Consider the following 10,895-nt stretch of genomic DNA (forward strand, 5'->3'; position numbering starts at 1 on the left):
ATCATCACATCACACCATCACAAACCACTTGATGTCTCAATGTGCACAATTTGGGGAGAGCGAGGTATGTTGTCACACTTTTCACATTGTCTAACGTTTACCATGCACAATACGTCACAATGGTATAAATGTTATACTTAATGAAAGAAGGAAGTCTTGGGCACATATTTTGTATCATTACACCTTCATATATTATTTCAGTACGGAGTTGCAAGTCATGCCTTTCAATCAAAACAATAATGCAGGCAGAGCACACATTAAGTAAGTGGCACGACCACTTTACTTTGAACTTTGAAATCGAACGTTCTCTGGCTTGCACATAGATCCACGGTAATTGTTGGAATCGGAATGGAATGTAGTAATGCTGCAGATATCTTGCTTAAATGTTTAGTTTAGATTTTTCTTTTTTCAGCTGCCTTCTTGTTCTGTGCAGATCCAGATTTTGCCTCCCCCCCCTTGCTTCCCTTTCTTCGGAAACAGCATTTTGCTAGATTGTGCCTTATTCTTTTCCATTACTAGTGCCTGCTTCACTGGTATGTCAGTTAGAATTGCTGTTTTGCGCCTTTTCTTCCTTAGCAAGCTGGTTTTCGGGGTCCAGCTTTTGGATATGGCCAGATGTCCTCTGGAGTTGGTAGTCCACTGTCAGCAATTTTTTTTTTTTTTTTTTTTTTTTCACCTTTATTTAACCAGGTAGGCTAGTTGAGAACAAGTTCTCATTTGCAACTGCGACCTGGCCAAGATAAAGCATAGCAGTGTGAGCAGACAACAAAGAGTTACACATGGAGTAAACAATTAACAAGTCAATAACACAGTAGAAAACAAAGGGGGGGTCTATATACAATGTGTGCAAAAGGCATGAGGAGGTAGGCAAATAATTAAAATTTTGCAGATTAACACTGGAGTGATAAATGATCAGATGGTCATGTACAGGTAGAGATATTGGTGTGCAGAAGAGCAGAAAAGTAAATAAATAAAAACAGTATGGGGATGAGGTAGGTGAAAAGGGTGGGCTATTTACCGATAGACTATGTACAGCTGCAGCGATCGGTTAGCTGCTCAGATAGCTGATGTTTGAAGTTGGTGAGGGAGATAAAAGTCTCCAACTTCAGCGATTTTTGCAATTCGTTCCAGTCACAGGCAGCAGAGTACTGGAACGAAAGGCGGCCAAATGAGGTGTTGGCTTTAGGGATGATCAGTGAGATACACCTGCTGGAGCGCGTGCTACGGATGGGTGTTGCCATCGTGACCAGTGAGCTGAGATAAGGCGGAGCTTTACCTAGCATAGACTTGTAGATGACCTGGAGCCAGTGGGTCTGGCGACGAATATGTAGCGAGGGCCAGCCGACTAGAGCATACAAGTCGCAGTGGTGGGTGGTATAAGGTGCTTTAGTGACAAAACGGATGGCACTGTGATAGACTGCATCCAGTTTGCTGAGTAGAGTGTTGGAAGCCATTTTGTAGATGACATCGCCGAAGTCGAGGATCGGTAGGATAGTCAGTTTTACTAGGGTAAGCTTGGCGGCTTGAGTGAAGGAGGCTTTGTTGCGGAATAGAAAGCCGACTCTTGATTTGATTTTCGATTGGAGATGTTTGATATGAGTCTGGAAGGAGAGTTTGCAGTCTAGCCAGACACCTAGGTACTTATAGACGTCCACATATTCTAGGTCGGAACCATCCAGGGTGGTGATGCTAGTCGGGCATGCAGGTGCAGGCAGCGACCGGTTGAAAAGCATGCATTTGGTTTTACTAGCGTTTAAGAGCAGTTGGAGGCCACGGAAGGAGTGTTGTATGGCATTGAAGCTTGTTTGGAGGTTAGATAGCACAGTGTCCAAAGACGGGCCGAAAGTATATAGAATGGTGTCGTCTGCGTAGAGGTGGATCAGGGAATCGCCTGCAATGGCATTGCTGGGCAAAAGGGTGAGCTGATGCTAGCATAAGAACTGGGCAGGTCTGTGTCTGAGCTTGTGTTGTGCTAGGTAGGGCTGGAATGGTGCTGGGTCTGGCAGGGCTGGAAAAGTGCTGGAGCCTGGCAGGTTGGTGCTGGGGCCTGGCAGGGCTGGAATAGTGCTGGAGACTGGCAGGTTGGTGCTGGGGCCTGGCAGGGCTGGAATAGTGCTGGAGCCTGGCAGGTTGGTGCTGGGTCTGGCAGGGCTGGAATAGTGCTGGGGCCTGGCAGGTTAGTGCTGGAGCCTGGCAGGTTGGCGCTGGGTCTGGCAGGGCTGGAATAGTGCTGGGGCCTGGCAGGTTGGTGCTGGGGCCTGGCAGGGCTGGAATAGTGCTGGGGCCTGGTAGGTTGGTGCTGGGGCCTGGGAGGGCTGGAATAGTGCTGGGGCCTGGCAGGTTGGTGCTGTGCCCTGGCAGGGCTGGAATAGTGCTGGGACCTGGCAGGTTGGTGCTGGGGCCTGGCAGGGTAGGGTTGGGTTCTGAATGGGGCGATCTGTATTGGAGGATGGCGCATTCTCGGTTTCCAGAATTACACCCCTGTTGTAAGGTTGTACCCCAGCCAGCCTGAATGTTCAAGGGGGTTGCAGCCAGAGGATAGGTGATTGCCACAATCCCAGGAATGTCATAAATTGACATTGTCTTCCTGCATCACACGCGGTGTTGATGTGCCTCTTTAGCGGCCCGTAGACAGACCTGTCTAAGGATTGAAGCCGATGAGAGGAATTGGGTGGGAATGACAGCATAATTATGCAATTTTCTTATGCATAATTGAGTCCATCAATGGACAGATGAGACTCGTGGGTTTTGTCCAAAAGGAGTAAACAGGGCTTCTCCTTTGAACACTTCCTATGCTCGACGAAATGTTTCAGGAAGTCAACAAAGTGCACATCTTTCATCCACCCAGAGGGATTTGCCTCTCCTTTGCTGCCAGGTGGCCCGTTGATCAGGAAATGATCACGGAAGTTGACACGGGGGAATATAAAATACGGAGGTATACTATTCCCTGTGGCTGAGACAGCACAGGCCAGTGTGACGAGGGTTCCCCTTTCAGCGGAGGTCAGTGACCCTTGACTACATGTGAACAGGAAGTTGACCATAGAACATGTAGTCACACAAAGTAGCTATTTGATGTTTGAGATAGCACCTCTAGTGTTGGAGGTATGAACAGTTTGACAACTTACCCGTGTGACAACTTACCTCACTCTCCCTTACTGTTTTGTACATCGTTTTTCTTCAAGGGGATGGAAAGTCAACAGGTACAAACCTAGATGGCCAGCCTATGTACAATAGAGTAATGTACATTTACATGAAGTGGTTTGTAAGGATGGTAAATGAATACTGCACAAAAAGTTGTTGTTTTCCATGTTATTTGATCAAGATTTCCAATGAAGTAGCCTCATAGGCTTAATGTAGGTCACAGATTGCGTGGAGGATTGTGCGTTCCTATCCGGCTCAAGGGCTTCCACCAAACCCCTGTCATGGACCTTGCATAGCCACGGGGCAAGGGTTTGAGTAAAGCCCCATCTGAGACAGTCATTTGACGTTCCATTATTATAACCTAACAGCCAACAGGTCGAGTCACAAGCCTCTATAAAATGAACAGGTGGTAGCCTAAATTAGTGGTAAATCTGAAACAAATAGTCTATAATGGAGATGACTCCCCTGTTTTAGGATAACCTATATGCATCCTTCATTCCTCCCATCCTTGAAGACCGATAGATGGATAGTGAAAGGAGATATTACGCTAGGCCACCAAACAAGTCATGTAATATATTCAAACAGCGGCTCAGATTAGCTGGTTTGCGTATGCAGGAGTGGTCCTTGAGTTGCCTGTCCTCCTACAGACACTTGCGTAAAACCCCTGCTTCATTGTTCACTCCTCCCGCAGCTGTTGGATAGGCCTATAATTTAATTTAACTTTCCCATCGTAACGTGTGATTAGCCTACTTGTTTTATGTTTCATTTATTCGCACCAAGGAAAAGAAGTGAAAAACAAAACAGTACAGATTTTTAAAAACTAGTAAAAAAATTGTGCAGGTGAGATTGGAATGCCAAGAGGGCTTCCCCACAGTGGGGAGGGTGAAGGTTATCGCAGTGTCTTGTGTTATATGGATGGATTTCAGAATGAACCTGGAAGAATCCATTGAAAGGTTTATGTAAACTGTCTGGGAGGTATGAGTATTTGTAGATGAAAGTGCATAAGTGGTGTACATTAATGTCGTAAATAGACAAGATATTGAGTTTCTTAAACAAAGGTGCAGATGGAGTCAGTTATTTGGAGGAGGTGACTAGTCTTGCAAATGTATTTTGTATGATGAGCAATTTGTAGGTAGGAGGCATATGTACTGGCCCAGACAATATCACAGTAAATGAGATATGGGTAAACTAAGCTATAGTATAAAGTTAGGAAGCAAGCCTGATGAACCAAACCACTAATCTTGTCACACCCGGATCTGTTTCACCTGTCCTTGTTCTTGTCTCCACCCCCCTCCAGGTGTCGCCCATCTGCCCCAGTATCCCCTGTGCATTTATACCTGTGTTCTCTATTTGTCTGTTGCCAGTTCATCTTGTCATGGTAGGTCTTACCAGTATGCTTTCCCGTCTTCCTGTTGTTCAAGTTCTGTTTCCTAGTTTTTCCCGGTTCTGACCATTCTGCCTGCCCTGACCCCGAGCCTTCCTGCCGTCCTGTACCTGCCTGACTCTGACCTAATCACGAACCGCTGCCTGTCCTCGGCCTGCCCGGTGTTTATAATAAATTATCTGAGAACTGTACTATCCGCCTCCTGTGTCTGCAACTGGGTTATATCCTGAGTCGTGATAAATCTTTCTGATGATACCAACAGATTTCATCACTTTTACAGACAAATTGAATAAGATCTTTCCAGGATAACTTTTCAACAATTAGAACTCAGAGGAATCTAGTGGATGTGACTTGTTCCATTTCATTCCCACCAATTGAGATTCTGTCTCTTTCTTTTTTTAAACAATATTTCTTATTCCTTCTAATATTTTGTTTTACATTTAAAGATAAAATGTTTATCTGGAACTATTCAGAAAAGTTGGCCATACCTGAGTTTGCTTCATTAATTAGTGAATCAAAATGATTGTGATAAAATCTAATTGGTATCATCAGCAAAGAGAAGGGGAAGTACGGTAGAAGTTACAGCAGCAAGGTCATTGTCCTGATAATAATAAATAACATTCGGACCAAGGAGCAGCGTGATATGGGTTCCACATCTTTTTTTCCGTGAAACGCACAAAACAAGAAGTAAAATAAAATAAAAACGATATGTGAAGCTATGGAGTGCTCACAGGCAACTACACATAAACAAGACCCCACAAAACACAGTGGAGAAATGGCTGCCTAAATATGATCCCCAATCAGAGACAACGATAAACAGCTGCCACTGGTTGGGAACCATACCAGGCCAACATAGAAAAAAAAAACTAGATTACCCACCCTAGTCACACCCCGACCTAACCAACATAGAGAATAAAAAGGCTCTCTATGGTCAGGGCGTGACAGTCATTGATATAGATTAGGAATAACAAAGGTCCAATCATTGAACCCTGTGGGACGCCACAGGATATCTTGGCCCTTGTAGATACACAGCCGTATGCATAAACAAATTGTTCTCTATCATAAACAGAACTATATAACCAATTATATGTTTAATCATGAAAATAGCAATAATGCAATTTGGAAAGTAACATTTCTTGACCATGTCAAGAGATTTGGATAACTCTAAAAATATACCAAGTGTGTATTCATTGTTAAGGGCTGTAAAGATGCAAAAAAGCAATATCTGTGGAGTAGTTTCACGAAAACCATATTGGTGCTCATATAGAATACAGTGTTGATTTAAATGTTTCAACATTCTCTGATACACCAATTTTTCTAGGATTTTAGAAAAACATGGTGGTACAGATATTTGTGTGATAATTCGTAACTTTGCCAATTTTCTAATCTTTAGGAAGAATAACAGATTGCATAGATTTAGTGAAGATATACAGTACATTAGAGGCTCAGTAATCAAGGAAGACACTGATTTCACCAGAGGCACCAGTCTCATCATGACCTTCTGCTGATATCTTTAAGTTACCAATTACCTCCATCACTTCCATAACATCAGGTGAATCAAACTGAAGCAGAGAAGGGAAATGTCCTTTAATGTAATCCAATGGATTTCCATCAGTTTTCTCAATTTTCATTGACAGAGGGGAACATACATTCACAAAAAAGTTATTAAATTCACATGAAATAACATCAGGATCACTATAGATCTTATTTCCAACAATACATTCAGATGGAATAGTTGTAAATGCATTTTTCTTATTCAACAATTGATTGATGATTTACCAAGTTTACTTTATATTGTTTAATGATTCTTGGAATTTGTTAGTAAAATAACTTATTTTGGATATCCGAAGTAGGTGAGTAAATGTGTTTTTATACTTTCTGCAATTTTCAGAATTCAGGGGAACCCTTCTGCTGCTCTCTTATGTGGTTTATTAACTAAGGTAAAGCAGTGGTGAAATACAGAATTGAAAGATGTGAGAAACATATTGTAAGCAGACCACATCGGCCTGATTATAAAACATTTCCCATAAAATATCACCAATCAACCTCTTAATAAAACACACAATTACTTTAGTTAAATATTCCACATTAAATGCACATTAAATGCATTCCCATCTGTTCATTTCCTGCTGACAAAGAGAAGTGGAAAATTGGAAAGTGGTCAGATATGTCAGTATAAAGTATACCTGTATTAGCCACATTATTCAAAGAATTTGTAAAAATATTATTAATAAGGGTGGCGGATGAACTGGTCTTTCTTGTGCGCTTATAGACGAGGGGATACAGATAGCTGGAGTATAAACTATTCAAAAAATCTTAATTATCAATCAAATCTGAGGCTGATGCAAGGATATGAATGAAACTAACCAATGTCAGAATCGATAGATGCAGCCAATTACCACGTTTTACCACCCAAAAAATGAACCAGAGGGAATTTCTATGAAAAGAGATTCAACATCAATGTTATTAGATGTAAGTGCGAGGTCCTCTCTTACAAATAATTGAACACGTTTATGAACAAAAATGGACACTCCTCCCACTCTTGATGTTCTACGGTGGTGAACAGTATTATAAGGAGACATGTCATAAAGCATGGTTGTCTCCTCAGTCAGCCATGTTTCTGAAAAAAAAATGGAAAATGCATGACTAAGAGAAGACGGATAATGAACAAGGTGGTCAAGATTTTTAGGAAGACTGCGAATGTTCAAATGAAAGTTAGAAATTGGAAAATGAGCTTGTCTTGGAATTAGATCAACTGCTATACAGGTTGTTTAATTAACATTATATTAATCAGAAGGGATAATACTTATTTCTGGTCAATTTCAGGAAATTTTAATCTGAATCAACACAATTATTATACTGTATTTAGCATTCGCTTCGTTGATATCTAATGGGTTAAAAACCATGTTATCAGGGTTGATATCTTGCCCAACTAGGAGAGATACACAGTCGGAATCATCCAGAGTGGAAAGGAAAGATAGAAGTGCATGCCTCACATGTCCAAAACAACCATATGTGTGTTAGTGTTATCAATAGGGCTACGCTTCCTGTACTTCCATTGACACAGTCCACATAACACCACTGAAGGCTTCCTAGGGTTATGACATTTAGAGCAAATGTGTGTTTTTGGTCATGAGTTTAGATAAAACGTATGAACAAATTAGCGTAAATATTTGTGTGTATGTCGTAGGGTTGCCAACTGTCACGTATTAGCCCGGATGTCCCTTACATTGTGCTAAATTGGTTTGTCCCATACGGGACCTCCCTTGTCCCGTATATTCATCCAATCACAGAATAGCGTAAACGCGCCAATTCCTGCAAAGTCATTTCTGTTGTTCGGTCGGTTTGGCAGATCAAGGAAATATGGATAAACCTGCAAAAAAGAAAATACTGTGCAGCTACAACAAACAATTGGAAGCAACAAAGACGTGGGTTAAGCCCGTCAGTGGTGACTCGATGAAAGCGTTCTGTACTTTATGCCGTCGGGAATTCTCAATTGGCCATGGAGGGGAGAATGACTTAACTCAGCATGCATCCATGGAAATGCACAAGAATGCCATGCTAGCTAATAAAGGTGCTAGCAATATCGGTGCATTATTCGTAAGTAACTGCGGGATATTTTGGATGATTATGTACCGTCCGAAGGTGAGCCCGTGTATTTCTTAGTTGCCAGTGATGCCTCAAACAAGGGAAATAGACAAATGTTTCCAGTGCGTGTGATATTTGTGTTTAATGGAATGGAATGGAGTGCAGTGCAAGTTGTGATGAAACTACAAATGGCATACATCAAGCTCTGATGAACTGTCTGGAAAAGCATGAGCTGGATATTAGACACATCACAGCCTATGCAGCAGATTACACCAATGTCAACTTTGGAAAACACCACTCCGTTTACCCGTTATTGAGCAGCGCCAACAATCCCATTCTAAAAGCTCACATAGCTCATAATGCCTGCAAGCACGCCTGCTGTCAGTGGATATTGAGACCATTGTTTTAAAGCTCTACATGCGCTTCTCAGTATATGCTTCCCGAAGAGAGGAACTGGGTGCATTTTTTGCCATTGTTGACATTGAGTGGCGTGAAATTCTGCGACATGTTTGTACACGATTGGCCCTCGCTTCATCCAGCTGTAGTTCGTCTCCTGCAAAGCTGGCCAGCTCTTACTTCATACTTCAGGTCCCTTGGGGAGACCTGCCCTGTGGCACTGAAGAGTATCATTACATACATTGACAAGTGGTTTGATTTGTCACCAGAAAATGTCATGGTGAAACTGAAACCGATTGGCCTCTATGAGCTCTCCTTCACTGACCTGGAGCAAGTGGTGGTTGCCCTCAAAATGACAGAGACAGTCAGTATGGACCAACTCTATGAAGAGTTTTGTGCTAGCCGGGAGGAAATACAGAAAACCAGACAGGATACCACAAAATACACCAGTGAGAAGTGGGTGGCAGTTTTTCAAAACCTAGAGAAAGCCAACTTGATCAACATGTTCAGGATTGGTCTCATTTGTCCTCAGTGTGCCAGGCTCAAATGCCTTTTGTAGAGAGGATTTTCTCTCTGATGTCCATTTAAATGGTCAGACTCAAGAAACCGATGCAGCACAGAGCTGATCACAAATGAACTTCAAATATCTGTGAACTGTGACTTGTCATGTAAGGACTTCTCTCTGGCTATGCAAAAGGACAAAGGACTTCTTGAATCAGTCAAGAGCAGCAAAAAATATCCATGGAAAAAGTAGACTTGGTGAGTGACTCATGCCCCTCTTTTCCTCTTTTGCATTTGAAATGTTTTTATTTTTATTTTTTTTGCTGTGAAGGTCCAAATTGTTATTTCTTTGTTCATTTATTTTTAGGTTTATTCACATAAGTTTACATAATAATACCGTTTGAGTGAAGTTATAGACTAAATGGAATATAAAAATGTTTGCCTTTCCAATTGAATATGAATGTACACTGTATATTCATTCACACAACACCATACCCACACTGCCGTGGCACCGTGCACTCGCCATACACACGCCACCTTTTGTCCCTTATTTGGTAGTGAGAAAGTTGGCAACTCTAAGCGGTGTTGCCTTATTTTCGTTCTTAAATTAGTCGTGGCAGCAGTTCGGAGAAGTCTTCATTGATTAAGATTTTGTTTCCCTTCAGGCACTTGGCTCTTCTGAGAATCTCCTTTGAACCTGAGCAGTTTCACCACTAGATCTAGGCTGTCCAACTGGGAAGAAAGTGCCATTCATATGTGCGCTCTCGATGAGTTTAAGGTACAGTTTGAGTTGATCTGCCAGGAGTTTCTTGGCCTTGACTTCTGTTTCAGTCTTTACATCCTCAATTCCATTGATTTAAGATGTTATTGTACTCTATTTGTTTTCCAGGTAGTCTCCTTTGGAAGAGTGCTTGTCAAGTGGTGTTTGGAATATTGCGAAATCCCCAACATGGTTTTGAATGCGGTCTGGCTGGAGACATTCTCCTCCTTTATCTTCTCCACCTCTGACTGCGTAAACTTCAAACTGTGTTTCAATTCTATTACATCCTTAAACAGATCATCAACCCTTTTGTTGGTACAATCCATACAGATTTTTATATAACTGTTTTTGTTGATCGAGTAGTTCATGGAGTGTAGTGCTTGAAACGTATTCCTCTTCTGAATTGAGTATTTGTATTTGTTTTTAAATATACTTAGGTATCAAAAGTAAATGTAATGGCAAAAATTTACTTAAGTGTCAAAAGTAAAAGCAGAAGTCATTTCACATTCCTTATATTAAGCAAACCAGACGGAATGATTTTCTTGTGATTTTAATTTAAACTCCAACGCTCAGACATAATTTACTAACAACAAATGTGTGTTTAGAGTGTCTGCCAGATCACAGGCAGTAGGGATGACCAGGGATGTTCTCTTGATAAGTGTGTGAATTAGACAAAGTACTTTTGAGTGTCGGGTAAAATGTATGGAGTAAAAAGTACATTATTTTCTTCAGGAATGTAGTGGAGTAAAAGTTGTCAAAAATATAAATAGTAAAATGAAGTACAGATACCCCAAAAAACTGCTTAAGTAGTACTTTAAAGTGTTTACTTAAGTACTATTTGCACTGATTCACTACATTTCCACACACGCACACATTCACTAACGCACGCAGGCCCTGCATGTCCCCAGGCACCCTCATTTGTTGACTTCTGTGTTCGAAAAAGCCTTGGTTTCATGCATGTCAACATCAGAAGCCTCCTCCCTAAGTTTGTCTTACTCACTGCTTTAGCACACTCTGCTAACCCTGATGTCCTTGCTGTGTCTGAATCCTGGCTCAGGAAGGCCACCAAAAATTCAGAGATTTCCATACCCAACTATAACATCTTCCGTCAAGATAGAACCGCCA

The 10,895-nt window shown here is 41.7% G+C and overlaps 1 long non-coding RNA gene across 1 annotated transcript; it reads left to right on the forward strand.

Moving 5' to 3' along the window:
- The first annotated feature begins 7,819 nt into the window (after positions 1 to 7,819).
- Positions 7,820 to 10,189, forward strand: LOC109895520 (uncharacterized). Its single transcript, XR_002255999.2, has 3 exons — positions 7,820 to 9,268; positions 9,676 to 9,788; positions 9,900 to 10,189. It is a non-coding gene; the product is annotated as an uncharacterized LOC109895520 (long non-coding RNA).
- Positions 10,190 to 10,895: the final 706 nt, after the last annotated feature.

Source organism: Oncorhynchus kisutch, linkage group LG1 (assembly GCF_002021735.2).
Source record: "Oncorhynchus kisutch isolate 150728-3 linkage group LG1, Okis_V2, whole genome shotgun sequence".
Classification (NCBI taxonomy): domain Eukaryota; kingdom Metazoa; phylum Chordata; class Actinopteri; order Salmoniformes; family Salmonidae; genus Oncorhynchus; species Oncorhynchus kisutch.